General features: G+C 49.7%; 1 long non-coding RNA gene across 1 annotated transcript; it reads right to left on the bottom strand.

Annotated features, from left to right (window-relative positions):
- Nucleotides 1-202: 202 nt before the first annotated feature.
- Nucleotides 203-8,187, bottom strand: LOC127042468 (uncharacterized). Its single transcript, XR_007771953.1, has 3 exons — nucleotides 8,026-8,187; nucleotides 7,686-7,816; nucleotides 203-324 (listed from the first exon to the last, which is right to left on the bottom strand). It is a non-coding gene; the product is annotated as an uncharacterized LOC127042468 (long non-coding RNA).
- Nucleotides 8,188-9,388: the final 1,201 nt, after the last annotated feature.

The raw sequence follows: 9,388 nt of genomic DNA, 5'->3' as shown, positions 1-9,388 counted from the left end.
CCAGTAACCAAAACCTAAATGAAAAATTGAAACCAAAAACAAGGCTTAATTTAAAACCCAAACATTAAGAAAAACTTTGTTTGTAAAAATAAAAACTAACAAATGCTGTAAATTAATAATTTCAACATTTTATCAAAAAGTGTGCTACAGCAGAATGATAAAATAACATCAAATAAATAAGCATGACCTCTAAAGCCTCCTATAAAGGAATTGAATCCTTGAATACTGGTCAAATCGTAATAAAATATGCAGAACTATGTCAAAACTGGTGTTGCAAGTCAGCCATTTGAATCCAGCAAATGTCAATTAAAAGCTCCATTCCAACTAAAAAAAACAAAACAACCCAATAAACCAAAATGGTCACAGCCTGAAACAAACCTACACAGAAGCAAAATTAAACCTGTACCAACACTGGAACAAACGATGTAAATTTCTAATTCTAACTTCTTGTTTCTCCCAGGAGGAAGGTGTTTTGCACCCCAGTAACCAGGCTGTCACTGCAGCTTTCCTTTCACTAAATAAGATTTGTACCAAATATAAATTGCCCTCCAATTTCTCTAAGAGAAATTGAAATTGTATCTTTGCACTAATATCCCAAGTGTGCAAGTCCATCCCCTCAGAGCAGCCCCACACCCTGAGGCCAGGGGAGAATCCCAACTGGTTTGTGCATTTGTAACCCTGGGGCCTGAAGCTGATGAGAGAAAGGGAAATGATCCATCTTGGAGCCTTCCGATATCATCTGCGGGGAGCACAGGGATTTGACTGAGTGACATCCTGGCTAATTTTCACCTTGTTCTCCACCAGCAGGATCCACTGGAGAGCTCAGGAGTGACTTGACCATGGCAGCACCCTATTTACATATTAAAAGCTGGCATTTTGGGGTCAATGGGGTAAAATGTGAGTACTTTTGGGGTTGGGACCCACATGAGAAGGGATGTGGACAAACTGGAGAGAGTCCAGAAGAGGGCAATAAAAATGATTAGTAGACTGAGACACATGACTTACGAGAACCTAGAGGCCATATCCTGTATGTTAAGCTAAGGCAAAGTTAGCATATCTATATTGTGACCTTTTACTCAGAGAGGAAAATCGGCCTTTCTCATGTTACTTAAATAGATAAGTACCCATGCCTGTCCAAGACCTTTACTTAGACCAATCGACAATGGAGAATGGCATAGAATTTTATTCAGTGTTGTACCCACAGATTTAACAGGTACACTACAAGGTAACTTATGTGCATATGTACATGTCATCAACAAGCACAAACATACTAGTCTATGAAGTAAATGTACCCTAATGTTTTGTGGGTGAGGAATGAAATTTGGGCATAGGAGGAAGGATTTCCGGCCCTTGTGCCCTATAAAAGAGGTAAGCCACCTCGCTAGAGCACTTTGCTCTATCATTGTGACTTACGTCCTCCACTCTCTCTCTATGTACTAGCAGTAGGCTGTACTTGTTCTGAAACTTTAAGTTTCAAGGGAATTAGGTTAAGTTCGGTTTCCCTACGTTTTTAGTCTTTGTTTATTAAGTTTTGATTTTAAGTTTAACACATTCAAGTAAACCCTAACACTAGCTTTCCCTAAGCACAGCATCTTTCACTTAAGAATTGAGAAACCTGAACTGCAAGGCTGGTCCTGTGTCTCTTACCACCAGGTTATCAAGGAAGGCTGTGAGTATATTAACCAAAACTTTGTTGTATATAATGCCATATGTATCTTTTGAATAGCAGTAATACAAATGTAACTTTGTAACTCAATTAAATTAAATAACATGTAAGCTAATCAATTAAATTTTCATCAAATTATCCAAATTAATATTATTAGTACACCCTATATCAGGCTACATGGGACAGAGAGTTGGAATGCAGAGGGATGAAGGCACTGGCTCTGGGGGTGCAGACTCTGGGGTGGGGTTAGAATGAGACATTCAGGGTGCAGTAGAGAGCTCAGGGTTAGGATAGAGAATTGGGCTGTGAATGCTCTGGAATGAGACCAGGAAAGAGAAAATTGAGATGCAAGAGAGAAGTCAAGCTAGAGCAAAAAGCAGAGAAGAAGTGTGCAATTTGAGCTGCAGAGGGAAGAAAAAAGCCTCTGCCTGTCCCCTTTCACCAAAGCATCTAAGAACCAGATGAAAGACATCTTTTCCCCACCGCAACAACAATTCCAGTTGACCTGGACTGAGGAAGGAAATCTTCTCCTTTTCAGCACTAGCAGACCTGGACTGAGTCACAACCACACCACACTCTGGTGTTCCTGGACTGGGACATGGGAGGGGCTCCTCTCTTCTCCATTTGGGACATGGTGGGATGAGAGAAGTGACAGAGCTTTACGGGAAATAATAATTTGCCTGATTCATGTGCCAGTCCAAGTCCTTGTTAACCCAAACAAGCCGTTTATCCTGCATGCTGATGCCAGTTTGGAGGGTCTGGGAGCAGTCCCGTACCAGGAAGTGGAAGGAAATCTAAATCCGTAGGCATTGCCAGCTGAGGACTGTCAGATAGCGAAACTCGCTATCCCACCACCAGCCGCAGTTCTTGGTCTTGAAATGGGCCATCACTGAGAAATTTCTAGACTACTTGTGTGGTGCTCAGTTTCAGGTGTGGACAGAGAACAATCCACTGACTTATGTGTTAACAAGGGCTAAGCTGGATGCTACAAGGCAGAGATGAGTGGCTACTTTTGCTAGCCATAACTTCGCATTCAATACCAATGTGTTGGTATAACAGGGAGTGTGATTTATCAGGACCACCAATTCTTGGCTGGGGGAGGATGTAAGCAAGGTGAGAATGAACTTTACCCTGACATCTGTTGGTGATCTGTTGTAAAGGCCTTTCGTTGCTGATATGCATGCTCACACCCACCCCGCATTGCATGATGGGGGTGCATGTCCAAAGGGTTATTTCAGCTGCTGTGGGATCCCCGGTCTCTTTCTTATTAGGGCAGGGGTAATAAAGTACAGTTATTCTGGTGATATGAATCAAAGACAGTAGAACGGAACTTAGCAGTTCATGATTTCGGGACTCACCCGAACCTACATAACTCTCGTTAGGTAAGGGACATGGGTTCCAAAGGATAGTGAAATAAGAGAGATTGAAAAGGAATATTTGTATTTAGCAGCATGCTTTTCTTGTGAAATGTTTAAATGCACATTTTATGTCCTTTGTATCTCTCTAGTTTAAAAATAGAGTTTTTTATCATTCTAATTCATATTTGGATCAATACTACAGATAAAAAATGATTATTGACTAAATGCAATTTTTAGACATACATAAGCTGCTGGGCTTTGATCTCATCTCCACACTGAAAGTTTTAAACAACTCCATAGTTGGGGAAAATGCTTCTTTCCCCTCAGACAACAAGAAAATTTTGCAGATTGGACTGTGGGAAGTCAGCTGTGGGACACGAAATACCTCTGCAACCAGATTCTTAGTCACAGGTCAGCGGGTGGGTTTATGTAAATTCTGGACTCTGGGGCCAGAGCTAGGGGAGGGACCCCACAACTTTTGTGGCACATGCATCACCTCTGCAATCAACCTTTGCTACGTCACTCCATAACATCTCACACAGAGCAGCCTTTCACCTCTCAGAACCAAAACATATCCTGAAAGTATCAGAGGGGTAGCCGTGTTAGTCTGGATCTGTAAAAGCAGCAAAGAATCCTGTGGCACCTTACAGACTAACAGACGTTTTGGAGCATGAGCTTTCATGGGTGAATACCCACTTCGTCAGATGCATGTAGTGGAAATTTCCAGGGGCAGGTATATATATGCAGGCAAGCTAGAGATAATGAGGTTAGTTCAATCAGGGAGGATGAAGCCCTGCTCTAGCAGTTGAGGTGTGAAAACCAAGGGAGGAGAAACTGGTTTTGTAGTTGGCAAGCCATTCACAGTCTTTGTTTAATCCTGAGCTGATGGTGTCAAATTTGCAGATGAACTGAAGCTCAGCAGTTTCTCTTTGAAGTCTGGTCCGGAAGTTTTTTTGCTGCAGGATGGCCACCTTAAGGTCTGCTATAGTGTGGCCAGGGAGGCTGAAGTGTTCTCCTACAGGTTTTTGTATATTGCCATTCCTAATATCTGATTTGTCTCCGTTTATCTTTTTCCGTAGCGACTGTACAGTTTGGCCGATGTACATAGCAGAGGGGCATTGCTGCCATATGATGGCGTATATTACATTGGTGGATGTGCAGGTGAATGAACCAGTGATGGTGTGGCTGATCTGGTTAGGTCCTGTGATGGTATCGCTGGTGTAGATATGTGGGCAGAGTTGGCATCGAGGTTTGTTGCATGGATTGGTTCTTGAGCTAGAGTTACTATGGTGCGGTGTGCAGTTACTGGTGAGAATATGTTTCAGGTTGGCAGGTTGCCTGTGGGCGAGGACCGGCCTGCCACGCAAGTCCCTGATGATGCGTTGGAGGGGTTTTAGCTGGGGACTGTATGTGATGGCTAGTGGAGACCTGTTGGTTTCTTTCTTGGGTTTGTCTTGCAGTAGGAGGCTTCTGGGTACACGTCTGGCTCTGTTGATCTGTTTCCTTATTTCCTCATGCAGGTATTGTAGTTTTGAGAATGCTTGATGGAGATTTTGTAGGTGTTGGTCTCTGTCTGAGGGGTTAGAGCAGATGCGGTTGTACCTCAGTGCTTGGCTGTAGACAATGGATCGTGTGATGTGTCCGGGATGGAAGCTGGAGGCATGAAGGTAGGCATAGCGGTCGGTAGGTTTTCGGTATAGGGTGGTAGTAATGTGACCATCACTTATTTGCACCATGGTGTCTAGGAAGTAGACCTCCTGTGTAGATTGGTCCAGGCCGAGGCTGATGGTGGGGTGGAAGCTGTTGAAATCGTGGTGGAATTTATCCAGAGACTCCTTCCCATGGGTCCAGATGATGAAGATGTCATCAATGTAGCGTAGGTAGAGAAGGGGGCGTGAGTGGACGAGAGCTGAGGAAGCGTTGTTCCAGGTCGGCCATAAAAATATTGGCATATTGTGGGGCCATGCGGGTGCCCATAGCGGTGCCACTGATCTGGAGATATATATTGTCACCAAATTTGAAATAGTTGTGTGTGAGGATAAAGGCACAGAGCTCAGCAGCCAATTGTGCTGCGCCATCATCAGGGATTCTGTTCCTGACAGCTTGTATTTCATCTGTGTGTGGGATGTTCGTGTAGAGAGCCTCTACATCCATGGTGGCTAGGAGGGTGTTTTCTGGAAGGTCACCAATGCATTGTAGTTTCCTCAGGAAATCAGTGGTGTCACAGAGATAGCTGGGAGTGCTGGTGACATTGGGTCTGAATAGAGAGTCCACATATCCAGACAGTCCTTCAGTGAGAGTGCCAATGCCCGAGATGATGGGGCATCCAGGATTTCCGGGTTTGTGGATCTTGGGTAGTAGATAGAATAACCCTGGTCGGGGCTCTAAGGGTATGTTGATTAGTTCCGGTGTTAGTGTAGGGAGTGTCCTGGGTAGATTTTGCAGTTTCTTAGTGTATTCCTGAGTGGGATCTGAGGGAAGTGGCCTGTAGAATTTGGTGTTGGAGAGTTGTCTGGCAGCCTCCTTTTGGTAGTCATACCTGTTCATGATGACAACAGCACCTCCTTTATCAGCCTCTTTGATGTCTGGGTGGTTTCTGAGGCTGTGGATGGCATTGCGTTCTGCACGACTTACATTATGAGGCAAGCAAAGTTGTTTTTCCACAATTTCTGCCTGTGCACATCAGCGGAAGCATTCAATGTATAGGTCCAGACTGTCATTTCGAACCTCAGGAGGAGTCCATATGGAGTTCTTCTTCTTGTGCTGTTGGTGGGAGGGTATCTGTGTATCAGTGCGCTGTTCAGTGTTGTCCTGAAAGTATTCTTTGAATCAGAGACGGCGAAAGTAGGTTTCCAGATTGCTGCAGAACTGTATCATGTTGGTAGAGGTGGCAGGGCAGAAAGAGAGTCTCCGAGATAGGACAGACTTTTCTTCTGGGCTGAGTGTGTAGTTGGATAGATTGACGACATTGCTGGGTGGGTTGGGGGTACCACGGTTGTGGCCCCATGAGGCAGGTAGGAGTTTAGACAGCTTACAGTCGAGATGAGAGTGGGATACACAGAGGGCCCTGCCCCAATGGCTGATGTACATACAGGGCCCTGCCTCACCTACCCACCAGCGCTCACAGGCGCAATGGCAGTAGTGGGGTCACATAGGCAACTGCCCTCAGTTGCCACCAGGGGTCTCTGCAGCAATGCCAGGGGGATACATGCCAGGCATTGCTGCCCCTCGCCATCAGGAGTCACTGCTCCTACAAGAAGGCACCTACAGGATACTCCCGTTCCTGGCCAGCAGGGGTCACTATCACTGGGGAGGGGCTATGGGGAAGCAGAGAAAGAGCAACTAACTGCAGTGGGGAAAACCATAATCTACCAGGGAGAAAGAACGGACTCCACTAGGACATGGCAACAACTCCAGCCAGGCTGGATACCAGCAATTCGGGGCTGGAGCAGCTCCAGCTAGAGGCTGGGCGGAGGCAGGTGACCTCGGTTTCTGCGCTGAGCAGGCTGCTTTGGCAGCGAGGAGGGACAGGGAACCCCCCCGGTCAGGGTGTTGCTGCCCAAGGAGCGGGAGATCTGCGGCACTCTTTGGAGTAGCTGGTTTAGCAGCCATGAGCCACATGCTTCTCCCTGCCTGAGCTCTCCAGGAGCACATTATGCACAGGTGTGCGCTGGATGTAGGCACCAGTGTAACAACAGGGCCAGGACTCTGCTGAGTGCTGCCTGCGAGAGACAGGGACAGAGTCAGACGGGCAGATGGGGGCAGGAGATGACAGAGCCCAGTGGCCAAGAGCTGAACCCATCACAAGTCCAGCCTGTGACATTCACCATCCGTCCCTGCAGCTCTCCATCTGTCCCGCTGTCCGTCCAGCCCTCAACCCCTCATCCGTCCCCAATGTATGTCACACACACCCCTTCACCCATCTGCCTCACACACTCATCTATTTCCTCATGCATCTGCTGTCCCTCTGACTGTCCCTGCAGTGCCAGCACAAAGGAGGCATAATGGACCCTGAGCAAGACTTTTGGGTGATGCAGTAATGGAGCTAGCTGGTGATAAGGGGCATCTCTAATCCCAGCCCCACTTCTCCTCTGCCCAAAGCCATGACCGTGAGCCCACCCCTCTCACTCTCAGACCTCACAGCCCCAAAGACATTACTGGCCACTCACGCTGTGACCCAGTTACAGCAATGAGGTCTCCCTGAAGATAGGGGGTGGGAGGAGCACCACCCTTATCCTGGCAGGGAGGACACATCCTTCCCAGTATGGCAGAGACCCTGCCCGTGGGCAGATAGACCCAGCTGAGCCCATAGGAGACTGGGGGAGGGGGAGCAGAGGAAGAGAATGCAGGCAACTGAACACGACAGGTGTCCATGAAAGGAGAGACAGAGAGAGTTTGAGTGAAAGTTGGCCAACACAGAGAGAGAAACCTAGGAGGAAGAAAGAAACTCAGAACAGGGAGTCACCCTCATGGATCCAACTTTCTGCTAGGGAGCACACACCACTCCTTGCAAGAGAGATGATCAGCCCTCGCAAATGGCAACATCATCTCCCTTGAAGCCACAGATAGTCCGGAAACCCACACCCAGATAACGGGAAGTCCCTGCCTGGAGCCAGGAGGGCTGTGACCAGAGCCCTTCCCAAACCAGATACACATCTCACCGACAGAGACGGTTACTCTTGTCCCAGTTGGGCAGCTCTTGCCTGGCATCAACAGGATTCACGCTGTCACTGCTCTTGATCACTTTCCATCTCACCTCAGGGCTGGACTCCATCCCCACGACTTCTTTTCCCTTGGTATGAAACACAACACAAGAGGAAAAGAAAAAGCAATGGTGGTGAGGTTCCTCATCTCACTACTCCCACACACCAGGGCTTCAGCTTCAAACCCTCCTCCCCATTCTGCCATCACAGCTACAATTAGAAATCTGAGCCGGGGCTCACACCTGCTTGTCTCCCCAATCCTAGGCCCTGTCAGCATGTCTCCCTCCACAGAAGTTACCTGGCCTCATCTTAGACTCCATCTTCATATTGCTCTTCTCCTTCCCAGAGCTCCTGCTCTGCTCCTCAGACCTGTCTGTCCTCAGCTCTGCAGGCAGAGGGGAAGGGGCATGATGGGAACACACACGCCCCATTCCAGACACCACACAGCATCCACAGGGCTACCAAACACCTCATCTTCGGCCAAACACCACACCCCCACCCCGAGGGAGCAAAAGCCTTTGTGAGCACAGCACACACAAGACAGGAAAAGATTAACACCCACACCCTGCCCAGCCAAAGTGGGAGCTTCCTGGCCACAGGTCCATAGGGCTCATGGATGGAGAAGTTTGCCGGGCTGTGGGGGGTCTCTGAAGAACTAGCACAGCATGTGAATGAGTGACTGGGATGTATGTGGGGGCCTGACTGTGGGTTGGGGTGTCCAGGAGGACCCCAGGGAAGGGAATAGGGGGATTAGGGATAGAGGAGGGTGGGGTTACCAACGTGCATTGTGGGAATGTGGGATTTAGAGAGCCCAGAGTGCATGGGTGGCGGTGGGTTGGATGACCCCACAGTTGTTGAAAAGGGGAACCTGGCAGGTTTGGGTGTAGCAGAGATTGAAGATGAGGAACCTCACACCCTGGGGATGGACTGAGGGAGTGGGAGGATGGGAAAGTGGGTTTCAGCAATGAAAAATGGGTTGGAGGCAATTAGGAGTGGGGCGCTGAGGACGGGGTTGGGGGGGAGGAGCAGGAAGGGGTGGTGGGGTGCTGAGAACGGGAAGGAGGATGTCACGGGTGGGGCGAGAGGAGGAGGTCGGTGTCGGGGTGCTGAGGACGGAGGGGGAGGAGGTCGGAGCGAAGGGAAAGGCCAGGTGGAGTGTACACGATGGGGGAGGGGATGCTGGGGGCTGAGGGATCCCCACAGATGGGGGTGGGGCTGGCGAGAGGGTCACAACAGATGGGGGACACTGGGGGGCTGGTTGGGGGGCTTGAAGGGGCTGCTGGGGCCCTACAGAAGGAGAGGAGGGGGCGGTGCTGGCAGGAGAGTCACAGCGGACGGGGGGACACTGGGGGGCAGGTTGGGGGAGGCTGAAGGCCCTGCAGCCCCAGGCTGCCGCTTGTGGGGCTGCTCCCAGGCAGCTTACCGCCTCCCCCCCCCCGCTGCCCTCCAGGCCCAGCGGGGGGGGGGGCGGGAGTGAAGCCCTTTCACTCTGCGCTGCCTCTGCCCTGTGCCCCCCCCGCCCGGCTCCCACGGGCCGGGGCTGCTCCCGGGGCAGGGGCTGGCCTGGCGCCTGGAACTGGGTGTCTGAGCCCCCGGTCCCCCCCGTGCGGAGCCGCCTCTCCCCGTCCCGCCTCTGTGCTCCTCGGCCCGGCCCCGCCCCG

The sequence above is a fragment of the Gopherus flavomarginatus genome, unplaced genomic scaffold, assembly GCF_025201925.1.
Source record: "Gopherus flavomarginatus isolate rGopFla2 unplaced genomic scaffold, rGopFla2.mat.asm mat_scaffold_44_arrow_ctg1, whole genome shotgun sequence".
Classification (NCBI taxonomy): Eukaryota; Metazoa; Chordata; order Testudines; family Testudinidae; genus Gopherus; species Gopherus flavomarginatus.
Note: the sequence above shows the minus strand (reverse complement) of the source record. Positions and strands in the feature narration are given on the sequence as shown.